Source organism: Chlorocebus sabaeus, chromosome 7 (genome assembly GCF_047675955.1).
Source record: "Chlorocebus sabaeus isolate Y175 chromosome 7, mChlSab1.0.hap1, whole genome shotgun sequence".
Lineage (NCBI taxonomy): Eukaryota > Metazoa > Chordata > Mammalia > Primates > Cercopithecidae > Chlorocebus > Chlorocebus sabaeus.
Window position 1 is genome coordinate 123274175 of NC_132910.1, and position 18504 is coordinate 123292678.

An 18504-nucleotide genomic window follows, 5' to 3' on the forward strand; every position below is an offset into this window, starting at 1 on the left:
CGGAACCCATGGAGCTTACAGTGAGGAAAGACAACAAGCCAACTGTTGCACTTTGACTTAATTATACTTGTAATGAGTTCTATAAAAGGGAAATGATGTTACAACAGGAATTACTCAGTTCACACTGGTGATTAGTGCTGTAAATGCAATTTTATTGCAGTCAAACAAGTTCAAGTTTCACAATATTACATAGGAACTAGAATTAAACTTCATGAGGGCAGGGATTTTGGTCTGATTTTTTCACTTTCAATCCCCAGTGCAGACAACATTGCCTGGCATATAGTAGGCACACAAAAAACAATTGTTCCTCAACTAGTAAATGCATAAAAGGAACTCTTCTCACTGACTAACTGGTTAAACTCCCACAAGTAGTCTCTGTGAATAAGGAGAAAAATACTACCTTATTTCATCATATATAACAAACCATACATTATAAGTTGTCATTGATTATTACACATTACTATTTTATATACAAACTATAAATTAAGTTTGGAGAATCTGATAGTACATACCCTCCTCCCCAGACAAGGCTGAAAAACAAAGTGTAAAATTAATGATAATTAAAGCTGCAACACAGAAAGTAAAATTAAGTTTGCGTGTCTCAACCTTATCACTGAATAGAGGCAGGGAAAACAAATGTCCTTTGAATTCCTGAGAATTTGAACCGTAAGGAGTGCTCACACAGATTTGCAACTCTGAATTCATACTACCATTATGGTCCCAAAGACCAGAGATATAAAGAAGTCCCAGGTTGGCTAATAGAAGAAATAAATGGCAAATCCTATCTGGAAGAACTCAGCTTCAGTCAAGACTCAGAGAAACTGTAATACAGAGTTGCTAATATGAGTCTTAGAATCCATAAAATGCAGTGTTTAGAACACTCCTGTATTTCACTGGACAATTGGAAAAGTCATCTAGATTATGTTTAAGGAGGTAAGAATGGGGATTGGTTTTCCATTTGTCAGCAAAGTCCGTCTGTAGCCAGTGACATGCATTTTACAACAGTCAGTTGCAATCTCCAAATTCAGGAGTGTCAAGGTTATTCATAGTTGCAAATTTTTTTCTCGAAAAAGAACAGGGTGGTTTAAAGGTAAAATAGAGAAATCTAAGCTGAATTTCTGGTTTAAAGAAGAAATCTCTTAGGATGGGATATTTTACTGAGCTTTGGAGTAAATGTTGCATTAGTCGAAGTCAAAAGAACAGAACTATTTCCAAGGAAGGTAAGATCATGTGCAAGTGTCCTGAAGTGGGAAAAGCATGACCTGACAGTTGCTGAAAGGGAAACATCGTGCTTTTAGCATAAAAAGCAACCGAAATAGCACTGAAAGAAGAGTTTGTGGACGCAGGCATGCCCTAGATCATGCAAGAATTCTTTATATTTGTTTAAGAACAGACTCTATCCCCAGGGCATGAATTTTAATGAGAGGAAAGAAAAAAGAGGATTTCCATTATTTTCAACATGTCATCTCATCTTTCCTTATAATCTGGGTAAATATTTTCTCCTACTTTCTGAAATGGGTATTGAACTAAATTTTAACTCACCTTTCTTTAATCCCAGAATTTCACTCCACAATTAGCCAATACTTCTCAATCTGATTCAATACATAGGATTCCTTCCTTTTTCCAATATGAGAAGATTTTCTATTTCCTAAAGTTTTTTTCTTGATTCACCTTCTATTTCTTTTAACACCCATAAATTCTTTCTGTTTTAGTTGCTAAGATTTTCAAATATTTGGTGTGTACTTTTACTTCCAACTTCTGTCCTGATTCAATCTCATCTTAGTTTCTGCCAGCTTTCATCTGACTTTAAAACTCTTATGAAACTACCTGCTCATCAAAGATCAAAATGTGCTTTTCCACAAATCCAGTGGCCTTCTCTCATCTCTCTTCTCCTACTTGCTTTAACTTTGTATGTTGTTGACCATCTCCCGTGACTTTCTTCAACTAATTTTGTCCTTCATTTGCTAAGCTATTGCACTTTATCATCTTTCTATTTCTCATCTTTTTTTTTTTTTTTGAGACAGAATTTTGCTCTTTTTGCCCAAAATGGAGTGCAATGGCACAATGTCGGCTCCCTGCAACCTCCACTTCCCAGGTTCAAGCGATTCTCCTGTCTCAGCCTCCCAGATTTTAGGCACATGCCACAATGCCTGGCTAATTTTTTGTATTTTTAGTAGAAATGGGGTTTCACCATGTTAGCCAGGCTGGTCTCAAACTCTTGACCTCAGGTGATCCACCTGCCTCAGCCTCCCGAAGTGCTGGTATTACAGGCATGAGCCACTGTGCCCGGCCTTCTTTTTTTTATATGACCTTACTTCTTTTTCCACTCTTTTCATGGTCTTAGTTCAACATTCTGCTTCTATATATCCTAAGAAAGAGGGAAAAAAAAAATACCTTGCTATCTTCCCCCCAACAGATACACTTTACTACAAGAGGTTCTGCTCTTCTCTTGTGTTCTTCCATCATTTAGGACCTCATTTTGGAGATCCTGAATAAAATATATAGATAATTTCATGATCTGGAATAGAATCTGCATTTGTGACTGACAAGAGGAGGTTGTAAAAATTATAATTTCTGACTCCTTGTTTTCTCACTAGACTGTGCTTTTTGAGGATCAACACTACTTATTATTCATAACTGTATCTACAAAACTTGGCACCTTGTTTTCCACTACAGAGTAGAAAGCATATATTTTAATGTGCATAACTGTCCTGGTATTATCTTAAATCTGTTGGACATGTGTTGTGTGATAGCATAAATTTGTTTATGTGTTAACAAAACACACACATACTCTTTTCTCTCTCTCTATCTCTCTCTCAAACATACACACACAGAGACAGAGAGAGAGAGAACAGTTCTCATCATCATTAAGCCATTTTCACTGGAAATATTTTCAGAATTAACCCAGGAAAATTAACCTTCAGATTAGTGGACTTCACTCCATACAAATGGTAAAAGTGAAAATATGATTCAAATATAAACACATATTTTTAAAAGTGGAAGTTCAGATTGCTTAATGTCTCCTTTATTCTGGTTTACATAGTAGCTCCGTGGCTATGTACTGTATGTAGAATTATGATTAATTTCCAGGCATAAGCATTTGTTCTCAACTGAACGATTATTTTCTTGCAGAAAACAAAGAAAAACTTCCCAGAGTTCTACTTCTTGTGTCAAAATCAACCTTAACTTTAGTTCACTAATCCTTTCCAAGGGCCCCAGCTGATTTATTTAATTTTTCTTTTAAATGCTATCTTACTAGAGCATTTTTTTCAGATTTAGGTCAAAAATCATTGTAATAAAAAACGTTCTACGAATATTGAATTACATGATAAATTTCCCTTGATGAATCTCTAGTGTCATCCATTTTGAACGTTAGAAACTCCTCAGGCAATCTGGAAATAAAATATTCCAGACTGCATGCTGAACTTCCCATAAATGCAAGCTGTCACTGCTGTCTCACTCTGCTGATCAGCCAACCATGTCAAGCAGTGCTGTCATTTACTTAACAGAAACAAGCAAACCCTTCAATCATGTTGTTTCTGAAGAAAAGTAGAGAAGAAAAACCACAACATTTTCTTTTTCCTTCTTTGGCCTAGGATCATGGAGCAAAATTAGTTTAGAATTATAGTAGTAATAACAACATTTGCTATTTTACTGTTGTAAATACTTTGTAGTATTAGCCATTTAATCCTCATGACATTCTAGTAGATATCATAACATTACCCATTTTTACAGATGAAGAAAATGAGACGTTGAGAGGTTATGCAACTGGCCCAAGTAAAACAGCTAGTAAGGCGCAGAGCTTGAATTCAAGCAGTCTAAATTTAAGAGCACAGGTTCATAATGCTATGAGGATCAATACAATTCTATAATGGGTGTATTTTAGGTCATAGATTTTTATAATATTTAATTCCATTTAAAATTAGAAATTTGAAGAAAATATCTTTACTTCTTTTAATACTACCAGAAATAAATTACTTCCCATTAGCTTCAAAACCCTTTGCCCATTTTAACCATGCTGATGGGTTTCAGGTTTGTGATGGTGGTGGTTGTTGCATATGTGCCTTTAAGAAAATCATTTTTAATGCCATATATCCAGCTTATACTTACTAATTTTTATCATTTGCACTCACAGCCATCAAATCTAAAGCCTTTTCCTCCTTTAAGCTAGTCTCATTAGAATACAAGAGTGAGCACTTATTTAGGTCCTACTATTCACCAGACACTGTTATAAGCCCTGTACCTGACCCTTAAGCCCCATGTCCATCATTTGATAAAGCATTTTTATTATTTTCATTTTATAGATGAGGCTTAGAATGGGTAAGTAACTTGTTCAAATATACACAGCTCATAAAGGGCATAGTTGACACTATAAAACCTAGGTGTCTTCTGCCCTCAAAGCACATCTTATTTCCTCCCTCTAAAAATACATGACCTCAAGAGTAGTATCCCAAATATATATGTCAAATCTTCTACATTATAATTTTAGAGTTATATTTCCTTGGAAACAAATTTGATTCCCAAAACATATTTTGGCAATTCTGTTCTTCAAAATATTTTATTTTACAAAAAATAAAGAAGGTAAGTTAAAAGTATCATCATCCACATTTTTCTAACATAATGTAGAGAATTTGGTTTCAAATTTTATTAGTGAAATAATTGCAAGTACCTCTTTTCATTAAAGAAGAGAAAAAGAAGCATGAAGAAGAAAAGGAAAGAATGAGTGTAACCACTGCTGATTTTACTGTGGATTTGATAAACATTAGTCAAAAACACATGTGACAGGCCACATATTTTTTTAAATGTACCATATAATTAATGCTATTTCATTGTCATTTTGTTACCTAGCGTCAACTGGCTCACTGCCCAAGGTACACAGAGGTCTATACCATGGCACCAGCTTTCAAGAAAAGAAAAGCATTTTTGAAAATCACGTGACAAGACAGGAAGAAATGCTCCAATCTGTCTCCCTGAGCTAGGGTTGGGTCTGGCCATGGGGTGATGCAAAAGCTCAACCTGATTGGATCCTGGACACTGCCATGCAGTGTCTGCTTCTTAATTCAGCCCCTGCTCCTAGCTCTGAGCACTCAGGCTCCCCTTGTGGTAGCACACTTAGGTTCATCTGGGCATGCTCAGATTATGTGACCTTTAACCTTGGAATCCATGTCCACTGATAAGCAACTCACAATTTTGTTACATAAAAGTTGAAGCAGATTGGTCTGATGTGGCTACAGTTTACTATATGGAAACTGAGTAAACGATATGAACATAATGGTGCTGGTGAGACAAACAAGCTCTTTAGAAAACAGACAAGATTCATGAGCACCCCTTTTCTAGATACAGCCTTCCAATCTCCTAGGCATCATTCTTTACCCATGTATGCAATGACAGGGTATTCTGTTTCTCAAAGGAACACACATATTTTACTACTTTATTAAGCTGCTTAGTTCAGATGGGCCACTAAAGTGACCAATTAACTATTAATTTTCTTATGTAAGAGATGGCTGAAGATCAAACCTGAGGGCCTAAGCACTCCTTAAAGTTTCTCTTTAATTCTAACAAATAACTTGTTGGTGAGGCACACAGGTATTTTGTCTTTTGAAAACCAGAGTAGATGTGCTTTGCACAGTCTACTGGGGAAAGAAAAATGTGCTTGCTTAACATGAATTGCTTGTAGGAGCAGATATATCTATAATGCAGTATTTTTGAGTTAAATGAGAAGAACATTTATTTTTTCTTTCTGCTCTGTTATGAGCACAGAGTAGAGAATTTGGTTTAAAGGCTTACTATGTGGCAAAAGTGCAATAACCTCCTTTCATTAGCAAGAGAAAAAGGAAAAGGAGGAGGAGAAAGAGGAGGCAAGATTGTAACCATTGTGGATTTCACTGTGGACTTGTTAACCATTAGTCAAAAATGCATGCTGACAGACCACTGAGCTCTGCTAGTACTAATAGTCTTTCTCTTTTCTCTTCTTCAAGCTTCATGATACTTTCTTGAAATATGCACGCAAAACTTCCTGTCCTGATACCTAGCACCTCTGAGCCTGAGCTGTCTATGATTAGAGTCAGTAATTATGCTGTGAGATAATCCATCATGGTGGGTTTTGTTTGTGGCTCGCGGTAATTAATGATGATTCCACAGAACAGCAGTTACACAACAAAGAAGAAATTCATCTTCTAAAGGTCAGCGAAGAGTTGAAGCATGAAGTAAAATAAGCCCATAGCTGCTAGCTATTTTTTACCAATCAATCTTTGTGAGTTTGTTTTTTTTCCTTTTGAAAGGCATGGGTAAAGTGTTCATACCTTAATAAGGCATTGTCTGAAAACTAATCTTTTTGTTTCTTTAGACTTAGAATTAGAATTTTTTTAAAGTTCCTTAGGAAAAGAACTGATTTTGCTTAGAAAATACACCATCAGGCCATTTGGTAGATGAAGGGGAAGGGTGTCAACTCACACTAGCACCCAACTCTCACCTCACTCAAGGACATGGTCATAACCCTACAAAAGTAGTCAGTAAAATTTGCAGGTGTGGACTAGGGTATGAAAGGAGAGAGTGTGAGGGAAAAGTGCCTGATTAGTTCCTATGGCAAGTGGGAGTTAAGTGAAGGTAAGGCTATGTATTAACCCACTCTCTCACCATTCAACGGTTGGCACACTCAGAAATATCTTCGTGAGTACAAGGAAATGGGGCCGCATTTCAAATTTGGGCACAAAAGGAGGAAACAGGGACAGGGATGTCAAAGCCAGGAATGAAATGTCTTCCCAAGAATCCCCAATGATATTAGGAAGCACATCAAATTAGCCACCACTGCTTGTGGGTGTTTGAATCAAAATGCATTGAAGTCTAAAAAGATGAGGTGGCCCCAGCTACACCTTGAGGTTATTTTGTAATATGTATAAATGATTTAAAGTTCTGAAAATCATGTTGGTAATGACAAGACACACTGATGGTGACAATCATCTCAGCTATAAAAAGCATCAGAGTAAACATGGTTTCTAGCCCTGGTTGCAATAACTAAAGTAGACAGGTTGGTGACAAGTCATTTCAATTCTCTCTACTTCAGTTTCTTCACCTTAAAAAAAATCATGCTTCAAACCTGGTGACACCATGAAATTTAATATTTAAAGTAAGAATGCATGAAAAAGCATAAACTGCTTATCGAGTGCTACTTTGTGCCACATCTTATTGTAAGCAGCATACATGTATTCGATCATTTAATCCTATCTCATCCACACAAGCCTCCTATGAGGTAGATACTATAATGTGTTTAATTTATAAATGAACGAATGAGTACTAAGGCATAAGTTTCACAGAGAGTGAAGGATCAAGCTTTTGGGGCGCTATAATGTCTTCTTTTATTCAATAATCATAATAGCTTTAATTTCTTTTTTAAAATTTGTATGTATACTCAGTTGAATATATTTATGGGGTACATGTGATATTTTGATAGTCATACAGTATGTAATGATCAAATCAAGGTAATTGGGATATCCGTCACCTCAAACATTTATCTTTTCTTTGTATTTGGAACGTTCTAATTCTTTTCTTCTAGTTATTTTGAAGTATACAGTAAGTTATTGTTAACTGTAGTCGTCCTGTGGTGCTACTGAACACTAGATCTTATTTCTTCTATCTAATCATATTTTTGTCCCTTCTTTAAGCAGCCCCTCTTTATTCCCCCATCCCCTCACCCCTTCCCAGCCTCTGGTAACCACCATTAATTCTCTACCTCCATGAGAGTGAAGGATCAAGCTCTTGGGGCACTGTGATGTCTTTTTGATGTGCCTAATTGGAGAGGCCACAGTCCGCAGTTATTCAATTCCAGCACTAATCTAAGATGTTGCTATGAAGGTTTTCTATAGATGGGATTCAATTCAGTAAGTGTTGACTTTAAGGTAATTATCCTAGATAACCTGGTGGGCCTGCTTCAACCAGTGGAAAAGCCTTAGTAGCAGAGCTGAGACTTCCCCGGAGAAGAAATTCTACCTGAGGACAGCAGCTTCAGCTCTTCCCTAGGAGTTCCAGCTTGCCCTTCCTGAAAACCAGCCCCCACAATTGTATAATCCAGTTTCTTACAACACATCTCTTACTGTGAATCTACCACTGGCTCTGCTTCTCTGATCCATACCCTGAGCGATACAGACAGGAGACCTATGTACTTCACCACTGGGCCATTCTGCCTTCCGTCACTTCAGCCTCAACCTTTCCTTCCTCCCCTTCAATGTATTTTAAAATGTTCAGAAATCAAGAGGAAAACAACCATGATTAATTGGCTCAGCCAAGATCACAAAGTTAGTGTAAATCTAAACAAAGTCAGGCTGTAATTTTGAAGAATTACAAAAACAACTATTTCTATCTATTATGGCCAGTATTCTACAGCACTGGCACAAATCTCTCACCCTTGGCATCATAGGAAGACCCACTAGAGCATACTTCAGATTTAATGCTGGACAATAGCCTCAATTAGCTCACAGAACTGAAGCCTAAGAAGATACAGGCATCTGTTTCATTTCCCTCAAGGGGCAAAAGGCATCAACTTTACTGCCCATACACGATCATTAGCATTTCCCTTCACAGCTGTCACCTGAGGAGCATATCTCAAGGAAGTGGAATGTCGAGCTGGAGGGAATACTCTGTCCTCACTGAGGAAGTTCAGATTGCCCTTGTCTTTATTTTCAAATGCTTTGCTCCAGCTGATTGGCCTTTTTAGTACTGGCTAACATTGAGTGAGTTAAAGCAGCTGCTTGTCATTCATGTATTAAAAACTAAGCATCTGTGTCTTTCAAAGTCATGTGAAGGAAACAGACAGGACCCAAAGTTCCTAGTCCATTAATGGCCCCACTTATCCATAAGCACATACTTTGCTCAAGTATATCATCAGAACTCCTAATTATAATGCTATAAATTATAGCAGAGAATTAAAGGCAGCTATAGAGGAAGAAATATGAATATTACTAAAATGAGAAGGTAATTAAGTTACCCTCTTCCCTCTGAGCCAGCTCTGGTTGTTTAAAATAAGTCCTAATAACAGTGCTAAATGAACTCAAAGCACAAATGAATATTAAACTGACCTACTGCAGAGGTTTTATAACTGGCCTATTAAGGTCGTTTTCATTACAGGAAGATTTGAGTCATTCTTAAGAATGTGAAAGGTGAATGTGATGGTTAATTTTATGTCAACGTGGTTGGGCCACAGTGCCCAGGTATTTGGTCAAACATTATCCTAGATGTTTCTGTGATGGTGTTTTTTAGATGAAATTAGCATTTAAATCACTGGACTTTGAGTAAACAGATTACCCTCCATATTGTGGGTGGGCCTCATACAATCAGCTGAAGGCCTCAATACAACAAAACTGACCTCCACCCGCTCACCTCTCCACCCCCTACCCCACAAGAAGAAGGAATTCTGCCAGCAGAGAGCCTTGGGACTCAAACTGCAACTCACCCCTGGGTCTCCAGCCTGCTGGCCCACTCCATTAGATTTTGGACTCCCAAGGCTTTATCATTGCATGAGCCAATTCATTAAAATAAAGCTGTCTTATATATATGCACATGCATAGTGTTTGTTCTGTTTCTCTGGAGGACACTGGCTAATACAGTGAGTAAACTGACTACACTGGAAATAACAAGATCAACATCAAGAATGTAGAAGGTGAGAACCCAGTTACATTAATGGAATAATTACTGCTTAATTTTAATTGTAATATTCTTTGCTAGCATTGTGAGATTTTAGTACCCAAACCCAAAAGAAGCAGTTTTTATAGTATATGCTAATATATATTCAACAAATAATGGAGTGCTCATGGCCAAAAATGTCCCTTCCAAAGAGCACATGCCAATTTCAGGGCCACTAAATGCCAAGCTCCAGTAATGTTCCAGGACTTTTGGCACATATCCAGAAACAGGCAACTAGTCCTAGAAATCCAGGAAATCAACAACTCATGAATCCAGCTAATATTTATTGAACACCCTTATCACAGGGAGGCAACAATGGTGAGTGACAGCAAAACAGTCCCTGATGTCATGGAGCTCAGAATCTGAGGGAAAAGTGGATCATGCAAATGTATAAATGGAGACAGGTGCTATTGAGAAAGAGGCTTGTACTTAAGAGAAATCTGTAGACAGGCTACACAGAGCATGGTCTACAAGGGCAGCAGCCTTAGCATCACTTTGGAGCTACTTAGAACACAGGATCTCAGGCCCCTTTCTAGACCTGCACTTTAATAAGATCCCAGATAACTGGTGTTGACATTAAATTTGAGAAGCAGCTGGTTTAAGGGATAAAGAAAACTGCTTTACTGTGGATAGTATATTTCAGTTGAGATCTGAAAAGAAGAGGGATCATTTCTATACCCTCTGCCTGTTTACTGCTGGGCTTCACAGGGACTGTGATCATTTCTATAAGGCAGTCATTACTGCTAATTGCCAAATATTTCCAATTCTCTCCCAGACATCTTGTAGGACTACCATACCCTAACCCCATGAAGCTGGATCTGACCTAGTGACTAGTTCTGGCTAGGTAAATATGATCAGGATGGACCTATGTCACTTCTGGTGGGATTTTTAAGAATCACTGTAGTTTGTCTGCTTTCTCCTTTCTGCCATGATAATCGGCAGTGTATAGTTAGTAACAGCTCAGTCAACGGGAAACCTGGAGCAGAAATATCAATTCACCTACAATTAACATGGGCCTTGAAAGAGCAATAAACTTCATCATTCTAAGCCTCTGAGATAGGATGGTGATTTGCTCCTGCCTAATTGGTATACCCTATCATCAATGGATTCATTCCACTGCTACCCACTGAGTGCTTATGAGGTGTCCAGCACTAATCCAGGCTCTGGAGATTCTGTGATGAAATCAGCCAGACAAGACCCTGCTGAATATCCTCTTTCTCTAGAGAAAGCTGGGCAAATAAGCAACTAAAAAGATGGTGGTAAAAAGTAAGAAGAAAATGAAACAGAGTGAAAAGACTAAACATGGGATGACAAGGCTCTTTCAAAGGAGGTGGTCCGATCAGGAACAGCCTCCCTTCTCCAAGGAGCTGATGTATGACCTGGTACCCGGATAAGGAGAAAAACTCAGCCATTTGAACATCTAGAGAAAGAGCCTGCTAGGCAGGGGAGAGGAAATGCAATGGCCCTGAGACAAGGAAAAGCTTGGCATGAGAAGGTAATGGAAGCATAGTCCCCGTGAAGCCCAGCAGTAAACATGCAGAGGGTGGAGAATGGTTTAAGATGGGGCTGGAGAGCAGCTGGAAATCAGATCCCAGAGATTTCAGGTCTGTTCAGAGGTTTGTGTTTTATTCTAAGTGCAATGGGAATATGTGATCTGTACTATAATAGTATCACTCTGGGTACCATATTCAGCATAAGCAGAAGGCTTGTAATAAGGAGAGAGTGAGCACAGTAGGACAAGTAAAAGAAGATTAATCTAATGGTGGTAACTTAAAAGGGCAGAGAAATGCAATCCGACTACCAGCCTAGGATAACTGGAAATATTAAGTGTATAGCATTAATGACTAATGTGAGTCACCCTTCTGTTCACCAAATACTTGATTTCCTCTCCTTTCCCCATGTACTATATATTCAACCTCTTCCTAAGCGGGATAATCCCAAGGTCCCACCAGTCAGAGGATCAGCTCTGAGTTCAAGATCTGGTGACGCATCCTAGTCCCTGTATCAGAGAATAATGTGGTGGTTTCTGTATCAGGTTTGGATGTGATTTCACTTCATCCAGAAATCTATGAACTAAAAAGGTGACTTGGCTAGGCTAGGCGTAGTGGCTCATGCCTGTAATCTCAGCACTTTGGGAGGCTGAGGCAGGCGGATCACTTAGGGTCAGGAGTTCAGGACGAGCGTGGCCAACATGGTGAAACCCCATCTCTACTAAAAATATAAAAAATTAGCCAGGCATGATGGTGTACACCTGTAGTCCCAGCTACTCAGGAGGCTGAGGCATGAGAATCACTTGAGCCTGGGAGGCAGAGGCTGCAGTGAACCAAGATCGTATCACTGCACTCTAGCCTGGGTGACAGAGCAAGATTCCGTCTCAAAAAAAAAAAGAAAGATGATTTACATGCCCGACTCCCATCCCAACATACATCCACACTCAATACGCAACTGCAGAATAAATACATAATAATTCTAAAGAGATTCACATTCAGAAAAGGGAAGAATATCAGATACGTGGCAGACACTGGATAGCAATTCTTGAATCTAGGCGGTGATAGTGAAGATTTACTACCTTAGGCAATCCCGTATTAAACTGCAGTTCTTATGTCTTGGAAGGGTTCTCTTGTCCAGTTTTCCAAAATTCTTGACTCCATCTTCTAAGATGTTCTTCCTTTGAGATTCTTCTTGCCTTGAATCTGGAATGTATATTAAAGGATCGTGCACTTCAATGTCTACTCATTCATAATTCTTTTTTTTAAAATTTCAAATAGTCTCTGTCCCTTTAAGTTCCAGCTTGTCATTCATTTGACAGTACACTTCTCTGAAGACCTTACTCAATTTTCTTCAATACCTACTTTTTTTTTTCCAAACCTACTTCTATTTGCTACTTTTGCTTTATCACACCCACATCTCTTGTCTCTTTTCCTCTGGACATAACTAAGGTATGTTAGACTATCCAGTTTAGGTGAGAGAGCCATTTTGTCCAATTAAAAAGATTTAGGCACCACACCTTTACTAGGTCATGGATCTGAGTCAAAGATTTTAACAATAGGTGTGACAGTCTTATCTAGAATTCATACTTGCTGCAAGAGTAATTCTTCAAAGACCTTCTCAGCTTTATCTTTTAGGGTAAGATTCCTTACTGCAAATCCCCAAACTAGACTCTCTTTCTTCCTACGTACAAATTGGCCAGTTGTTTTCTAAGCTCATTATTGTCTTATTAGCACCCTGACAAATGCAGTCAACAATAATCAAAATCAATTTCAAATGTACTTTAAAAACTAAGCATTTCCCTAGAACAGGGTTTGGTAATCCTGTAGTCCAAATCCAGACAACAGCCTGATTGTGTAAAAAGGGAACTAAAGATTGTAAAAACAAGCAATGAAGAATGTGCAACAGAGACTCATACAGTTTGAAAAGCCAAAAATACTTACTGCCTTCCTCTTTACAGAAAATGTTTGCCAAGTACTGCCCTAGAAGTACAAATCTATGCCTCCCAGGTTAAACTACCATCTTAACAAATGTCTCATCCCAGAATAACACTAGCTAACCTCGCTCTTACTTCCAAACTTCCCTTGCCACCTACGAATCATTAAGCCAAAGCCACACATTTTAGGTTGTTTTAAGGAAACACCTCCATTTCTTGGTACCGACAGCTGTATCCATCAGATTAGGCTAGGGCATGCTGCAGGCCTCCGCTTATCAATCTCTCCAGAACCACACTGATGGATATTTCATGCCATTGCAAGCTTCCATGAGCATCATAACAAGGAAAAAGGGAACTTGGCAAATTGTGCACTGCCTCAAATCTTCTGCCTGAAAAATGACACATTTTATTTGCCAAATTAAAGCACACGGCCATGGTTAACTTCAAGGTGTAGTGGTTTACTTCAAGGTGGCCATGGTTTACTTTCCCCTGGAAGAGGAAGTAAAACAGAATTGATGATGGTTGCTAATAACTACCACAACTGCATTCCCATTCCACAAAAATAACCTCCATTAGGAGTTGGTAAAAATATTTTCACTTTGTTTCATGCATATGCATAAATATTATCTTCCCGTAACATTACCTTTCACATCATAATCATGATATGTGTTCATACTTATAGTAAAGGGCAGGGATCATGACTATTTTGCCTATTATAGCACAAGGAATGGAATGAACTCAACTATTTATCATATTAATGAATAAATAATGTCATTATTTCTATGTTATTTAATAGTTTCTATGTTCATTCTACTAATGATTTTTGTTGTATTTTTTACAAACATTTGAACCTTTTATTCCTCATCACCATGAAGAATGAAAATTAAATAGTGCCTATACCCTTTCACCTCCTAGACCATGCTAAGTACTTAAACAGAAAATTTTTTTATCTCTGTCCCCTTCTTACGTACTCTGCTTTTCTCTATTTTTATTTTGCTAACATGGAATTTTTTATCTAGATTTTTACTAACTTTATTTCACATTATGATTCTTCCATTTTTAGAAATCATTCTTAATATTATTTTAAATTTGCATGTACAAAATCAACCATAATTAGATTTAACTGTAAGTTGTATACCTTTATTATCTATCAATGTTTCCTCCAATTTTCTTGAGCTCCTTATTGTGATACATTCATTGTTTAACTATACTTCAAAAAAAATTTTTCAGAACTAGTACATGGTGAGCGGTGTTTCTGAATCTTTGCATGTCCAAATATAACTTTCCTTTGCATTCACATGAATGATGTTTTGTCTGGATCTTGAAACGGAGCATGAAAGTTGTTAAAATCAAAATGGAGTCAATGTGTTAAAAACTGAGGATGATAAATAGAGCTATGAAAGGCCATGAAGGGAAGCTTCTCATGCACAAATGACGGAGAACAAAAACTATCACAAAAGATAGCAAAACCCACAATCTCACACAAAGACTGCACAACCTTACATACACACACACACACAAAAATTCTGTGAGGACATCTGCCCAGCAACTGCTTGTTCAGTCTTGGACTAATTCCACCATTGTTATCAACCCTTGTAGTCAACGATTATCTCAAAACAATTACAGAATTCTCATTTTTCTTTAAAAACCTCCGTCTTCCTTTACTACCCTGAATAAGAACCTGGTTTACTATGGCACACATATTCCCATTGCAATGCCTATTTCCAAATAAATATCATTTCCTTTTAAAGCGTTCTTCCTGTTATTTAGGATGATGGGAGTCACAGTCCACTTACACTCCAAAGTTTGAAAAGCACTAGTCAACGCTGTATTTGCAAGTCTCGTGGACTCCAGCAGTAATTGTCTAACTACTGCCTTCTAGTGAAAGCCACTGTATGGCAGTAGTCAGATTCTGAGCAGGGTATATCATGCTGTATCATGGATACAGCAGAGAAAAAGCAGGCAACTGGTGGACATCCTAGTGCCACCTCACTTCATTTCCAAAGCTAGTCCCACCAAGTTTAGCCAAGGAGAATAAGTCCACTTGCTGCAGATGTGGAGTTCAAGCTGTGTCCTCAAATCCTCCATTCACTCCTTTCCAGGCTTTCCCTATCATGCCCACATCTTCCTTCCTCTCACTTCATGTAGGGTAGTGGAACAACTCCTAGGGGAATCTCACTGAAACTATTGCACCCTCCTCCCTTCTACTGGCTCCATCACCTGTGTTAGGAGCTCCCTGCACCGAATCTTCCACTTCATTGAGTAAATAGTTACAACCAAAGGGAGTAACTGTGATACAGCCTGCATCAGCTACCATGTTGATTTTCTACTGCTACTATCATAATCACAAAGTTAGCAGTTAACATCCATTTAGCAAGCCAGTTCTCTGCTCTGGGTTTCACAAGGTGACGGGCGGGATGCGTTCTTTTCCAGAGCTTCTGAGGATGAATTCACTTCCAGGCTCATTCAGGTTGTTGGCAGAATTGAATTCCATGAAATTATAGCACTCAGGTCCCGTGTCCCTGTCCACCATCAGTTCAGCTGGGTTTGTGTCCGGAATTGGCGGGTTTTTGGTCTCGCAGACTTCAAGAATGAAACCACTGACCATCACAGTGAGTGTTACAGTTCTTAAAGATGGTGTGTCCGGAGTTTGTTCCTTCTCATGTTCCAGTGAGTCCGGAGTTTTTTCTTTCTGGTGGATTCCTGATCTGGATGACTTAAGGAGTGAAGCCCCAGACCTTCCCAGTGAGTGTCACAGCTCTTAAACGCAGCACCTCCAAAGTTGTTTGTTCCTCCTGGTGGGTTCATGGTCCCGCTGGCTTCAGGAGTGAAGCCGCACACCTTCGCGAGAAGTGTTACATCTCTTAAAGGCTTGCAGACCCAAAGAATGAACAGCAACAACATTCATCCTGAAGAGCTAAAAAATAAACGGACCCCCAACTGGTTGGCCCTGCTATGAGGGGTGGCTTGCTTTTATTCCCTTATCTGGCTCCACCCACATCCTGCTGATTGGTCCATTTTACAGAGAACTGATTGGTCCATTTTGACAGAGTGCTGATTGGTGTGTTTACAACCTTTAGCTAGACACAGAGTGCTGATTGGTACCTTTACAATCTTTTAGTTAGACAGAAAAGTTCTCCAAGTCACCCCACCTATCCCAGAAGCCCCGGCGGCTTCACCTCTCACTGGCAGTCCGGCAGGATTTTGCGTCATCTAGCCTGGGCACTACCGCAGCCCAGAGGGAGCTCGTCCCAGATAACCAAGAAGAAAAGAGGGGAAGGGAGAAAGACTGAGATCCGCCGTAGTGGTCAACGACCCCGCAAAGAGGGAATGGTGGTCCACACACGGGACCTAGCCTCCAGTCAAGCCCCACAGCGAGCCGGCCGGCGTGCTGGGCCTGCAAGCCGGCACCCACCCGTAACCGCGCCAGCCCGCGAGCGCAGCGCGGAGCCCCGGCTCACGCCTGCGCCTCTCCGGCCTCCGCCAGCCACAGAGAGGGGCCCCCACAGCGCAGCGGCGGGCTGAAGGGCTCCTGGAGCGCGGACGCCGAGGCCAAGGAGGCGCGGAGAGCGAGCGAGTGCTGCTAGGACGTTGTCACCTCTCAGGTTGTTCCCAGGTTTTAGAGGCTGCCCACATTCTTTTTCGGGTGGCACCTTCCTCCTGCTTCAAAGCCAGCAAAGACCTTTCACGGTAGTTCCTCGATTCGCGTTTAAATCAACAGGGAGCGGGAATTTTGTGGGCCATCTTTTGAATTCTGCCTTTGTGCAGCTGCACTATGCAAATGATTGGGAAAAATCTACAAGTCCTTATTTTGAAGTAATGTTCCGAGTGCCCGCGGAACATCCTTACTCTCACTCCTGCTTATCACTGGGAGGATTTTATATCGAAAGCACTTTCCTTACTTTTTAGGAATCCTCGTTTTGCCTGTGATGAACCACTCAGCATTTCCCCGCATTAAATTACAGTGACTTCATTTGAAACAGAAACGCCTCAAATTTTGGGATCTACTTATGACAGCCTTCCCTGTTGACCAGGACTCAAAGACTATTTGGCCCTATGTGTCTTTGGTCAATAAAATGGAATTTGGAGAGTTTGAGAAGGTACATTTGTGAGTTCAGTCACTGTCTAGAAAGCATGAAAAAATATATTAGAAAAAAATGTGTTGCTCTTGAGTATTATTGCCATTGATGAGCTCCACAGTGCTAGTATACTATATTAGGAATTTGAATGAAAAGAAATTGAATGAATTCAATTTTAAAAAATGAATTGTACATGACAACTCACAAGTATCCAAGAGCCAAATTTAAAATGTCAAAGGTTATGTAAATCTTATATGTTTCGCTAACCCTCTAATGAGAAGGACTCCCAACACTGAAGTCTCCAATCGTTTTTGAGAACACTGAAGAGAGAAGAGAAGCCATGTAAATCGAGAGTGTCATAACCGGGAGTCCTAGAAAGAGGAAGATCAAATAGCCAATGTGAAGTTAGGCCGTAAAGAGGTTTAATTTAAAAGCTGAGAGCAAAATCACAGTCCTTTCATAATTATTATAAGGAGATATTGGGTACCCTCACCCTCTGGCAGAGCTGTGGTGCCTAATGAAAAGAAAGCGTTTCTCTCCTGCTTGGCTTATTTTACTCCTAATCAGCAGCAGTACTTCAAATTAACTTCACAATCTATTGACCTCTCTCAGCCATAAAAGCCTCTTTTCTCTTTTGATATTAGCATAGCTTCCCATTGAAAGTAACAGAAAAAGAGCTCCTACTTGAAGGTTATATCCTTCCTTGTGGACGGCCCACTTCAAAGGGTTCATCGCATGGTCCAAAGAGAAGTAAAAATAAGATGAGGTAAGTGCAGCAGCTGTGTTTCTAAGACAAGAGGTTCTGAGCTGAAGAACACCATATCGATTAAGGTCAGGGCAGCTGGGAAGGTTGTAGTTCAGCCAACAGAGGGCTAAAGTACTGAACTTGAATACTCTAGAACCTGGGAAGTGTCAGCATTAAACTCAAAATCATTTTATGTAAAAAAACCGTTGTATTGTTTAGATTCAGTTCTGTAATATGGATACTGGAACATTAAAATGATCTGAGGTATTGATTTCAAAATCCATCATTTGGGGTGTTGGATAATCTGTTATTTACTGAACACAGGTAGCACCCACCTATGGATAAATTGTGTGTAATAGTTATGTTTTATGAGATGAAGATTTTAAAATGGTGACCATTGATTGTTGTCCTCTATTTCGTTTAACCTCTGTTGTCTTATAAATGTGGCTGAGGGCAGTGAGCTTATTAAAGGCTAACCTGCATATTAATACTTTTATCCACCGAAATAGTACTTTCCCCCACTTAACCAAGACATTGGAGGATTGCCAAAAATAATCTACCTCAAAATATTTTCACATAGG

The 18504-nt window shown here is 39.2% G+C and overlaps 1 protein-coding gene and 1 long non-coding RNA gene across 2 annotated transcripts in view; one reads left to right on the forward strand and one right to left on the reverse strand.

The window, feature by feature from the left end:
• Positions 1-18504, forward strand: part of GALNTL6 (polypeptide N-acetylgalactosaminyltransferase like 6) — a 994726-nt gene that overhangs the window by 598287 nt on the left and 377935 nt on the right. The window lies entirely within an intron of this gene.
• The window catches only part of LOC140712048 (uncharacterized), a 59113-nt gene that overhangs the window by 21342 nt on the left and 19267 nt on the right, over positions 1-18504 (reverse strand). The window contains exon 2 of the long non-coding RNA XR_012093501.1: positions 12245-12368. This is a non-coding gene — a long non-coding RNA (uncharacterized lncRNA). The remainder of the gene's footprint in view (positions 1-12244; positions 12369-18504) is intronic.